The 13,044-nt window shown below is 39.8% G+C and overlaps 1 protein-coding gene across 3 annotated transcripts in view; it reads right to left on the reverse strand.

Annotated features, from left to right (window-relative positions):
• LOC135130432 (uncharacterized) overlaps positions 1-13,044 on the reverse strand; it is a 115,725-nt gene that overhangs the window by 13,469 nt on the left and 89,212 nt on the right. Inside the window, exon 2 of one of the 3 annotated variants that reach the window (XR_010280772.1) lies at positions 11,337-11,459. The exons of the other annotated variants lie outside the window; for them this stretch is intronic. The gene's annotated coding sequence lies outside the window, so the exon portion shown is untranslated. Of the gene's footprint in view, positions 1-11,336; positions 11,460-13,044 lie in introns of those variants that run through there. 3 annotated transcript variants of the gene reach the window in all.

Raw genomic sequence — 13,044 nt, forward strand, 5'->3', positions numbered from 1 at the left:
TCTTTATTTGCATCTTTTTCTGACATTTCCATCGCCTGGGCTATTTTCACTGCATCGTCAAATGTTAATTTGTCCATCTCCAATAGTCTGCAGCGAATTCTATTACTTTTTAGACCGAAAACGAACTTATTTTTTAACGCAGTTTTCAAATATTCTCCAAAATTACAGTTTATCACTAATTTCTGAATCGCCACAACGTAATCTTGTAATGATTCTCCCTCCATTTGGTTACGCTGATGAAAACGATAATTCTCGGCAATTTCTAACGGTTTCGGTGCGTAAAATTCTTGTAGTATATATTTGTATTATTTCCTCAAATGATTTGCTGTACGGATCGTCAGGCGAGCATTTGTCACAAATGACATCAAATGCTTCATGTCCAATATAATGTAATAATCCCGAAGCGTAATCCACGTCTTTAACTTGAAAAAGTTTGAAATCACCTTTTAATCTTCTAATCCAATTCAGCCAATTCATTGAAGGTCGAAAAGGTTCAATATTTAAAGTAGCTTTGAAAGTATTACTTGGAGTAGGTAGCTTCATTCAACATCCTCGTCGTAGCTTCATTCGGCATCCTCGTCGCCAATATTTGTTATGTTTGTATAATAAACGGTGTATTGGATAAATTTCTTTATTTATCGTCCGTACAAATTGGAGTGTTATTTTATATGTACAGGGTGTCTCAGAAATAAGTACATTAATTTTAATCAGTTATAGAGCTCATTGAACTCAACAACTTTTTTTAGTAGAGTTTTGTCAAGAACTTTTTAATTATCAAGTTAAAAATTGTTAAAGTTATACCCCAATTAAGGTTACCCGCCCATGGATCCTCAGTCACCCATGGACACTAATAATTATTATAATTAATAATTTATGGTCAAAAACAGTTACTAGGATACGTATTTTCCTAATCTTGTCAATGTGACAAACATTTAGAGAGAAATTGAAAATCCTGCTCCCTAATGGCGTACGGAATTTCATCGGCCCAAATGTGGGTGTTGAACACCTTCCCTCGTGTAACCGACCTCATCAGTTGATGGTATAAGAGATACAAAATTTGCTTGTTCGTTTATTTTTCTATTAACCCACTCACAAAAGTTTTGCCTACGTGGTAAGTCTGTTAGTTTCAATAACTGAACTTTCTGGTCCTGAAAGGGGTACATTTGTTCTCTGAGTATCCTTCAAATACTACTCTCCGATACATCACATTAGACAGTGATACGTGCTAGTGCCCGGTCGAGCTTCGACACTCTTCAAAACAGCCTCTTCAATATTAGCAATTCTATTACTACGTAACTTACCCCGATTCTGAGGTGCCGGTTTAAAATATCCGTACTCTCGAAAATACTGCAACGTTCTTAAAACTACGCACATTTGGCAGACGATTTGGGAGGTTTTCTGAAAAAATTCGTTGGGCGCGAGTGCCGTTTCCCGGAGCTTCACCGTACGTTAAAACGATATCGGTGCATTCCAGATTTGAAAACAAAGCCATTTCAACACATTTCGTCTATAAATTAGAAATCTGTGCCAAACAAACTTTAAAGAGACAAAGTTTAATAAAAACATTGACATAAAAATGATTGTCAGTGTCAAAACGGTTGTTACGGTACCTTCTTCATTGTTGTAGTGTTGCTATTATTTAAGTTATTATTTAAGGTGAACATAGACGGCTCGTGAATATATGGGTGGGAAAATTCGAAATTTGACTTGAGTTTTCGAAAAAATGCTAAATAAAAAAGTTGTTCCGTTTCACGAGTTCTGTTACTGGTTAAAATTAATGTACTTATTTCTGAGACACCCTGTATATTCAATTCTCGTAACTATTTATTTACATAACAAAAGTAAGTCAATATATCCTACTAGATATCTAACATTGCTAATATAAACATACTAGATATCTAACACATTCATATGTATTAAGGCTCCCCAATATGATCCGCAGTCTTACATTACACGAAAATGTCATTATGCCATGACCTTGCAAGCTATTTGTGATCCCCAGTTAAAATTTACAGATGTTTTTTTGGGTTACCCCGGATCTGTGAATGACAACAGAATTTTTCGGAATTCTGATATTTACTTGTGATAACAAAACTACCACTTTAATAAAAGAACTTTAATAAAGCAACTGCCACTTTACAACGCAAGTGATCTTAAGCTACTGATGTCGCGTTTCCCAATCGACGGTTGGTCCGTTTTCCCCCTCTGGCGTTTAGCTTATCCTTGCTGACTCAGGGTGTTCTACACTCGACGTCTCAGCAATGAGATCACTCGCCGACACGGCCCTCCTGACCTAGGCGGACGCCGCTCATTTTGGGGGACCCTGGAACAAGAAGCAGAAAAAGCAAGGGATCCGGACAACCGTAGTTTTGGGTCTGATTTGTTATGACATGCCGGCTTCCCGAGCAGTCTTATCATGCCGGCTTCCCTGGCGATCGACATACCGGCTTCCCAGGCAGTCTTGTCATGCCGGCTTCCCAGGCATTTGACATACCGGCTTCCCAGGCAGTCTTGTCATGCCGGCTTCCCAGGCAGTCTGGTGTGAGTTGACATGCCGGCTTCCCAGGCGGTCTGGTGTGGTTTGGCATGCCGGCTTCCCAGGCACCCATCCACCCGTCAACCTCACTCAACCTTCCGAGTAGTGAACTCCTACTGGCACGCTTTGTCTGGGTGGCCAACCCTACAGGCAGTGGTCTTCACCACCTACCGGTGCCCTCCCAAGTAGTGTTCCACCTACCGGCAACTTTCTCTCCGATAGCAAACAACATATCGGACAATTCTAACATTCGTCTAAGCGGTACCGCATGCAAATCGCCAGGCGCCAAACTAACTTAGTTTTCATCAACATTCAGTCAACTAATATTTACTTTCATGCGCAAAAACTCTAAGATAACTAACAACAAAATAACAGGGCTCAAACCCTTCATCACACATTCATTCCAAGTCCAAGACTCTCCAAGGCTTCATGTGCTCGGCAGCATAAACTCCCTTATACGGCTGTCGACTGCGCACTGAACCTGGTATGTCTACAACCTCGTACCGGTCGTTCGGTAAACATCTGGAAACTTTGAAGGGGCCTTTCCACTTTGGAAGGAGCTTTCGGCTACTGCCTGAGCCAACAATTGACGATATTTGAACCAACACTAAATCTGAAACAGAGAACGTATGAGTACCGCCTCGGTGCCTATCAAAACGGGCTTTCTGGGACTCCTGCTCACGTTTTGTACGTTCCACCACCTCTGTTCTGATTTTTGTGACATCCACTGGGGGCTCCCCAGCGTCATCGTCCGAACAACCTAAATTTCTGGGTCCCGACCGGTAGCCCAAGAGAACTTCTGCCGGTGTAACGCCCAAGGCTCTATTCAAGGTATTGTTCAAGCCCAACTGAATGTTATGAATATTTTCGTCCCACTCATCATCATCATCCAAAGCCCCCATGGTGGCCAATGCCTCCAAGATTGTCTGATTGTACCGTTCGATCTGACCGTTTCCACGCGGCATACCAACAGCCACCATGTGGTGCACCGCTGAAATCTCTGAACAAAAGTCACGAAACAGTTTTGAATCAAAGGGTTTGCCTCTATCAGAGATGATACGCCTTGGTGCCCCGAAAATTTTAATTACTTCGCGTAATTTCTCAATCGCATATCGAATTTTGGTGCTTTTAACTGCGTAAATAAAACAAAACTTAGTGTATGCGTCGATAAACGCTACAACCTGGGTATTCTTGTTTTTACTTTTAACGAAAGGGCCTAGGTGGTCTATATGGATGGTGTGAAATGGCCTAGGAATTTTTGTGATTGGATGTAAATACCCCGGCTTTTTACCCCCTTTTCTCTTATAATATAGACAGGCAATGCACGACTGGACATATTTCTTTGTAAACCGGCGAAGTTTAGGAAACCAAAATTTTGAGGAAATCAACTCATATGTTTTATCATACGAAAAATGTCCAACATCGTCATGATTGAGCTTCAACAGCTGCCAGCGACAAAATTTAGGAACAACACCTCGACGCCCTCTTTCCGTGCGCCTATAAACCTTGCCCCGGCGAAGGTCATACTCCGCAAAAATCGCTTTGTTACCTAACCGATCGCCAGACAAAAGAATATTTTTGATTGCCCGAATGTCTGGATCAGCTTCTTGGACCACCAAGAGCCAATCATCCTTGGAGATTATGCTGACACAGAAACTATTGGATTCCACCGGGTTACGACTAATTGCGTCTACATGTGACATTTGCCGGCCCGCTTTATGGCAAATTTCAAAATCATATTCCTGTAGTTCTAGAATCCACCGACCAATACGCGGATTTAAATCTTTCTTTGACATCGCACTACGAACTGCTGCACAATCTGTAAAAATTCTAAAATGCCTCCCAAATAAGTAGTGTCGAAAACGCTTAACTGACGCTACAATTGCATAGCATTCTAGTTCGAACGAATGATACCGTTGTTCCGTAGGGGTTGTGTGTTTGCTGTAGTACCCAACGACACACTCGCGTCCACTTTCAGATACTTGAACTAACATCCCTGCCAACCCAGCTCGACTAGCATCAGTATACAAAATAGTCTCTCGCGATGGATTATATAGAGTCAAAATTGGTTCCGATATTAGACTATCCCTCAGAGTGTCAAATGCGCTTTGCTGTTCACTTGACCAAACCCACTCCGCGTTTTTCTTTAGGAGATTTGTCAATGGCTTAGATTTGTGTGAGAATTCGGGAACAAATTTGCGAAAATGCCCCACCAAACCCAAAAATTGGCGTACATTATGAACGTTTTCGGGTGTCGGAAATTTCTTTATAGCATCAACTTTATGCTGACTCGGTTGGATCTGCCCGGAACTGATAGAGTACCCTAAATATTCGATTTCGGTTTCAAAGAAACTGCACTTTCCGAGATTCAGAACAATATTATTATGCTTAAAAATTGCCAAAACTTCTTCTAAGACTCGTAACCCCTCTTCAACTGTTCCTGAAGGGATGAGGATGTCATCCAAATAAGCCAGTACTTTTGTAAACCGTAACGTACCCAAAATATCGTCTACTGCTCTTTGGAAAACATATGGCGCGTTAGATAGACCAAAAGGGACTTTTAAGTATTCATATTTTCCCTCTGGGGTAATGAATGCCGTGTATTTGATTGAGTCCTCAGCCATTTTAATCTGATGGTAGCCGCTGAGAAAATCTAATGTGGTGAAATATTTTGCTCCAACGAGCCGATCTATTAAGTTTTCGATAATGGGTAATGGATATGAATCTCTCACTAAGATTTTGTTTAACGCCCGATAGTCGACACAGAGCCGCTTACCACCATTTCGTTTTGAGACTAGTACAATGGGAGAGGCGAACGGTGACTTGGAAGGTCTCACGATTCCATTTGAAATTAAATCACTAAGTACTTCACGGACATCACACTTTTCTTTTTCGGAAAGTCGGTACGGTCTGCTGACTATTGGTTTACTATCAGTCAAAGTCAATGTCAATTCGACATTAGGAATAGTTTTTAAATCACTCGGACTATCTGAAAAGCAATCCTCAAATTTTGAAATTAAGTTCGAAATTTCGGCGGCAACGGGCTCCCCGGAGATACCCACCGAGATAACGTTGACGCCTGCTAATGGCAACATTGAAGAGTTAGCGTAGTAAAATTTTAACAAATTTCCATTGCGTTCATATCTAATAGTTTCATTTTCCGTAAAATTTTGTCCAACAATTAAATCGGCATCAGGAAGACAAAAATTAACAACATAGAGATCGAGTTCCAAGGCGATGTTTTCGACCTCAATCCGGCCCTGTACTTTTGACCTTGCGATGATTTCGCCGCCACCGAAAGCATTTAATGTCACCTGATCCGTAAGTGGAACTGTTTGCAAACTTAGCTTACGTACCAAGTCATCAGTAATCACTGATACCTCGCTACCCAAATCAATAAACGCTTGTAATTGGAATTGACCGTTTAGGGTTACAGTTTTATAAAATTTATTCTTTTTAGTGGTATGCGATACAACAAAGACTTTCTTTTGTGATTTGTTCGCGATATTATTTGGTACGTGCTCGGAGCGTAAGTTATTTTTCCTATAACAGTTTTGTTCTGCGTGACCGTAGTTACGGCAAAACGCACAGCGATGTTTACGCGAATCTTTATTCTCCGGACATTCGAACTGCTTATGACCTGACTCTTTACAAAGAAAACAAACAATTTGAGATTTGTTTGGCCTCGGACTTTCCTGTTGATTAGAATGTGAACTGGTGCCACGATACCGTGATTGAAACGACGACCGAAAACGCTTTTTAAAAGACTGGGTCGGGGTGTTGGTACTACCGGGTTGTACCTCTCCGGCCCCGAATGGTTTCAAATAGGCAGCAAGATGTGAAACCTCGGTAATCCCGGCTGCTTTGATAGCTAATTTTAAACTATCATTTCCGACGATGCCACCAAGGATTAAATTGACTTCGTCGGGCCCCGGTAGGTTTAAATGCATTTTCCGTATTAATGCCAACTTTGCATACGCGTAATCAAACAAAGTGACGCAAGAGATGGATTTCATCGCCAACATCTCCGTCATTAATGCATGCAAGTTGCGTGAAGGAGGAAACGCATTTTGAAGCAACAGCTTCCACTCCGCCCACGTTCGCGGGGTAACGGTCAAACTACGGTACCATATCAATGCCACCCCCTTTAGTTTGTTCAGCGCTAAATGGCAAATTTCATTATCGCGCCAGTTGTAGACTTGAGCACATTCATCAATTTTGTGTGCCCACATACTCACGTCGTCCACCACGGCAGGATCAAAATCTATTATATCCTGATCTCGGAGCGAGAACGCTGGACTCTTCTCCTGGCTCAACCTAGATAAATGGTCAACCACCTTACTCAAATTAGTGATTTGGGACTTGTCCTCGGACTCCGACGGAGCTGGTCCTTGTCCCTCTACGAGTTGAGTCGGACTTGAAGGTGGCGTCATGGCAGGAGTGTGTGGTGACCGCCCTCCTTGGCGGGAAGGCGCTCGCTCCCTCCGCCGCTCGTCGCGACTCCTCCGGCTACGGTGACGCCGTCGGCTCCTCCACGATCTCGAGACAGCATCAGAACTTGATCCTGAAGATTCTGCACGACGTCGGCGATCGCGCGACTTGGAACGACTCCGATCGCTCATGGCACTTTGTTTTTATTAATATTGTTTTTTTTTTTGCGTTTACTGGGCCAAAAAGGCTGTACATCCCACTTCTGATGATAACAAAACTACCACTTTAATAAAAGAACTTTAATAAAGCAACTGCCACTTTACAACGCAAGTGATCTTAAGCTACTGATGTCGCGTTTCCCAATCGACGGTTGGTCCGTTTTCCCCCTCTGGCGTTTAGCTTATCCTTGCTGACTCAGGGTGTTCTACACTCGACGTCTCAGCAATGAGATCACTCGCCGACACTTGGAAGTGCGAAACAATTTGCAACATTATTTCCCAGATAACGAGTACATTATTGGTGATAAAACTTATCCATGTCTTTCATGGTGCATACCACACTATATTAATCGAGGTAATCTAACAGTGGAGAAAAGATATTTTAACACCATTGTGGCAAAAACTCGTCAAACTATTGAAAGAGCATTTCCGCTACTCTTTGGAAAATTTAGAGTGCATGACAATGAGGAGAATGAAGCGAATAGTGTCCAAGAAGTGGAAGGAGTAGACAAGCGAGATGTTCTATGTCGCCGGTTGTTCCTGGAGCGTCGAAGAGGCCTTTAAATGTTTTCTATATTTTAGATTTGTCAACCATTGGCAACTTTTGCCAATTCTGGAGGCAGACAGTTAAATGCACGAAACCGAATCTTAGTTTTATTATTACTATTATTATTATTACGCTCAAGACCATTAGTAGATGGCGGCGCTCTTCACATTTTTTTTACAGGGATTGATGTTACTATTTCGATTACAGGTTGCGATTATACTGACACATTTCGTTTTATCGTTGCAACTTCAAAAAACACAAAGTCGGCGAAATTCAGACAGTTAAATGCACGAAACCGAATCTTAGTTTTATTATTACTATTATTATTATTACGCTCAAGACCATTAGTAGATGGCGGCGCTCTTCACATTTTTTTTACAGGGATTGATGTTACTATTTCGATTACAGGTTGCGATTATACTGACACATTTCGTTTTATCGTTGCAACTTCAAAAAACACAAAGTCGGCGAAATTCAATTTTCCGTTAGTTTGAACGCTTTTAGACCAATGTTCAGTTAATTGTTAAAAAATAAATATATATTACAACACAGTGGTTTTTGTGGTGTGAAGTGAAGGACTAATTTATTGTTGAACATTATTGTAGTTTTATAAATATAAAATACAGGTAAGTGATACAATAAATGTAAAGAAACAAAATCCATGATCATATTTTCTTTAAAGTTGTTTTATAATAATTGACTAGAAATTCGTTTAAAACAAGGGGTATTTGAATACCTACAGGACAAAAGTCATGTACATATATAATTCTTTTGCAATAAAATTAAAAAAAAAAAAAACAAACCCAAATTGTCCAAGTCATTACACTCACTTTCGTCTTTACTACAGATTAATATGAGTTACAAGAAGTGCTCAGCCGTACGTTGCTCCAATAATTATTCGGACAATCCCATTGTTAGTTATCACATGTTCCCCAGAAACGAAACGCTCCGAAAGAAATGGCTCCATAACATCAACAATCCAATATTAAAGTATATACCATATGAAAATTTGAGGCGTAAATATAGCGTATGTGGGGACCATTTTTTGACATCTCAATACCAAACTGTGGAAAGACAAAAATTAAATCGAGGCGCCATTCCAACACTTTTTCCAATAATAGCCCAGATCATACAGAATTTGGCGATGATCCCCATATGGTCGTTGAAATTCCACCAGTTGCAAATTCTGAAGTAGGCATTCAAAAATTAATGGATGAGGATACTCCTAGTACTATCCAATGTGTCGACAAACCATATGAATCACCAGACAGTAGCAGCGTTGGAGTAGACAGCTCTGTTGTTTCCTGAAAACCTAAAAGAACGTTTGCAGACATCGAAGAAGATGCGACGCCCACCGCGAATATCTGACTCTCACATCGTGTTGCTGAACCAGAAACTAAGTAGTAGCTTTCGAGAAGAAAAGTCTTTCGCTCCACTTGACTGTCCATTAATGGAAGAAGATATGCCACTTATAGCGAATGCCTCAGGCAATATTGCACCACTTTCACAGTCACATCGAATAGGTTGTAGTGTACCGGTTCTAATTAAATTTAGTGCCAGAAAGAATGACATTTTTAATTGTAATGTAGATTTGCGTTTTTCTTGAAGAGAGGTGGGGGAGCTTTCGCACGTCTGGAGAGGGAGATTGTTTTAAGCAGTCAAAGGGTGCGAATGCAAATCCCCAGTGTTAAAGTCACATGTGTTTGAGATTTGTATGTTTCATTTATTTGTAAAATATGACCGAAGGGCTAATTGTCAGTAGATTAGAGGGACACCATCGTTACCCCATGTGTAAGTAAAGTTTAATATGATTTTCAATTGATAATTCGCCGATCTCACGTGTTGCGACGACCAGCGACGACGACGGCGTCGGGCAATTCTGCAGTTTCGGCACATTGCATCATCATTGTTTAGACTAGCGTTGGCTGGGCAGCTGGCTGGTTTTCCCGGATCGCGCTCGGACTTGTTAAAAGCGATAAAATTGTTATTTAATTTCACGGAGTCGCTGGGAATTATACTGTTACAAATACTCGATTTGCCCGCCAAATTGTCGGCTACTTTCGGAAGTCTCCACCATCCACCCAAGGACGAGCAAAGGTGCTCCACAATCGGAAGGCGCGAAATATGTATTAATAATAACGAGACTGTGGTTCCGAGCGGGCTTAGTTACTTGTTTCTGTTTTACATAATTAAATATATGTTTTAAGTTTGTGGTGTATGCTACATTATTTCCCTACGCTAATAAAGCAGCGGTGGGATAGTGCCTCGTTTTTCGGACTAACTAGACCACGTTACTGACAAAAAAACAATTATCGCATATTATTGCGCAAGCGGCCGTTCGTGTGGCATTTGTGCAAGTTTGCACAAGTTTGTGTCTTGCTGTGGTGTGTGAAATTGGGAAAACGTCCCAACACTTGAATTGGGAAAACGTCCCTGCATTTTATTTGGGAAAACGTCCCTGCACCTTAATTGGGAAAACGTCCCTGCACCTTAATTGGGAAAATGTCCCAACAGTTTATTGCCTGCAGTACTATCGGGAAGACGTTCCCACAGGAAACTGTTTTTGATTGCTCTTGGCGAGTCAGCGGTATTGCACGGCGGAAAATTGCGGGAGTACGTCTCGTTGGGCGAAGGACGGTTGACGCAGCAATCCAGGTGCATTATGAGTCAGCAAGACCAATATAACGAAACCTCCGATTCTGACGACGAATTGGGGTTACGTCATCGTCGAACACATCGGCACAGACTAGAGGTGTCTGATAACAATCGCTCTTATGCTGTATAAGCTCACACAACGACTGGATATGGACGAGCTCTATAATGAGTTTTGCGTTGTCAAAGAAACTATTAATAAAACGATTGAGGAGAGAGCAACATCGAGCTTGGATGGGAAAACAACTGTTTATGAAGCATGACATAAATTATTTTTAGTCAATAAGGATATTCCAAATTTGTTAAAAATTTTTCAATTTATTGCTTCGATTCCAAGTTCTAATGCAGCTGCAGAAAGAGTATTCTCACTTTGTGATAATGCCTGGACTGATTCAAGAAACAGGTTAAGCGTGGATCATGTGAAGGGAGAATTGCAAGTCAAAGTAAATTTTGAATACTCATGTAAAGACTTTTACGATTTTGTGCTAAAGAATAAAAAAATATTGAAATGTGCCAAATCACAAGAAAAATATTCGTTTAAAAAGAAGTCATAATTGTTAAAATTGTGTTATTTTGGTACCAATTCTCCTGGTTAAAGTCATCTAGTGATTTTACTCTCTGTATGTTTTAATAGCGCCATCTGTCATTGTAGATATATACAAGAAAATCCTGTTCCAGAATGTTCCTTCGTTTTTCATTGTTCAAATACAGTTAGTCATAATTTGTAGTTCAACGAAGTGTTTTATTTGCCCTAGTTCAACAATAATATGTTACTAATTAGTTTACCTAGTTCTAACTCTAATTGTTATTTTAGTTATCGTTTGTAATAAAATTAGGAGATCAATGGAAGACTGCTTGGCCAAATTAGTTAGTTCGTGTGTTTTATTTTCTTAACTCTATCGAAAGCTTTCCACTTCCACTGTTGCACAGTTCCTAACAATTTCTCGCTTTCCTTTACCTGAGCTGCCGGGTCCCGCTGTTTTTGAGCTCCGTCCCGCATATTTGTTGAGAATTTCTCGCAAATCTGTGCTCCAAGGTTGGCAAGCCTATTCGCGACGTACTGGCAATCCCTTAACTGAAATGCCCGAAAAACAATTTATCAAATTATTTAGGGTTAATAAGAGACTGTTTAATTATAGTATTGTTAGTTTGGTGGAACCACATTATGCGATCAAAACTAAGATCGACAGATCTAGTTGTAAATATACCGGCAAGTATACTTATGTCACAAAACTGCCTTTATTTAAGTAAAGAGAACACATTTAAGAATGTAGCTTCTACTTAAAATTTTTAGGTTCTTGCAGCTTTGCGTTTTTATACTGGTGGTAGCTCTCAGGCAGATGTTGGATACAATGCTTATATCGATATTTCCCAACAAAGTGTAAGCCGAAATGTCCGAGAAGTTACAGAAGCATTGAATAGACCAGAGATTTTAATCAGTCATTAAGTTTCCCAGAAACTTCCAAGAGCTTCAATTATACCTAGAAGATTTTCTTATAGATTTTATAACGATTTCGGATTTGCTGGAGTAATAGGATGCATAGACTGTACCCATATAGCCATTGTACCTCCCTCGCATCGTTATGTATCGTTTTAACGTACAACATAGAAGAGTAAAAAGTTAGGTAGAACTTTTTAATCATTCTTTCAATGGTTTATTGAAAGGATGATCAGGTGTTGTTTAAAAGATCGAGTGTTAGATTATATACCAGAAGTAGCCGGAAAAATTATAAACTCTTGTGTGGTTTTGCACAATTTATTCATTTGAAAATAACATTCCTCCGCCTGAAGATTTGGGAGAAATTAATATTTGTGATGGTACTGAAATCGTCTAGATCAGGCCTTCTTAAACTATGGGTCGCGACCCCATATGGGGTCGCGAGAGATTTTAATGTCAAATATTTAAATACACGATTTTATAACATCTAGATGTGTATTTGTGCCATTGATATAATAAAGGAGTGGATGGGGCCTTGTATACGTTTCCATACGCAGGCGAGTGTAATCAACATAAGAGAGAAATAGCTAGACCGGTTATGCGTCAGTGGGGAAAGGACGGCTGACTGGGTGTCACGTGCTGAGTGGCAAGAAACGCTTCATTTGCACGGGAATTAATACGTTTTCTTCCGAATTTGTTCAAACAAATTATTATAACAAACGTTTATTAATGAAAACTATATTTTCACAGCTTACATTATAATTATATATAATCTAAAATAACAGAAATCGTGTTAAGCGATGGAAATCCTCTTTTAATAAAATGAAATGTGTGCAGAATCTACAATACGTTACGAATTCAGTTAATACAACAATCTTCTACAAGTTACCGAAATCTAATAGTGTACAATAATTGTTTTTTCAAGCTAACATTTGGAAATCTGAATTTTTAGGATAAAAGTAATTAAACTTTCGGAAAAACTAACAGTTTGACTAATTTAATTAAACATATTAAATTGTGTGAATTTTCTACCAAGATCAATTTTTTAAATTCACGTACAATTAACTAACACAATAACCAAAAATGAGTTAAAAAATAATAATATTGATTAATGAGTAAAGTGTGTTTAGGTACCTTGTTGGAAATGAACGCCTTCGCTTAAGTATTCTTCTGTTTTTTTTATTTTTGCATAAATGTTCAGGAAAATTAAAGACGCTGGGAA

This window comes from Zophobas morio, unplaced genomic scaffold (assembly GCF_036711695.1).
Source record: "Zophobas morio isolate AGI-343-1 ecotype UQ-CSIRO unplaced genomic scaffold, CSIRO_AGI_Zmor_V1 ptg000017l, whole genome shotgun sequence".
Taxonomy (NCBI): Eukaryota; Metazoa; Arthropoda; class Insecta; order Coleoptera; family Tenebrionidae; genus Zophobas; species Zophobas morio.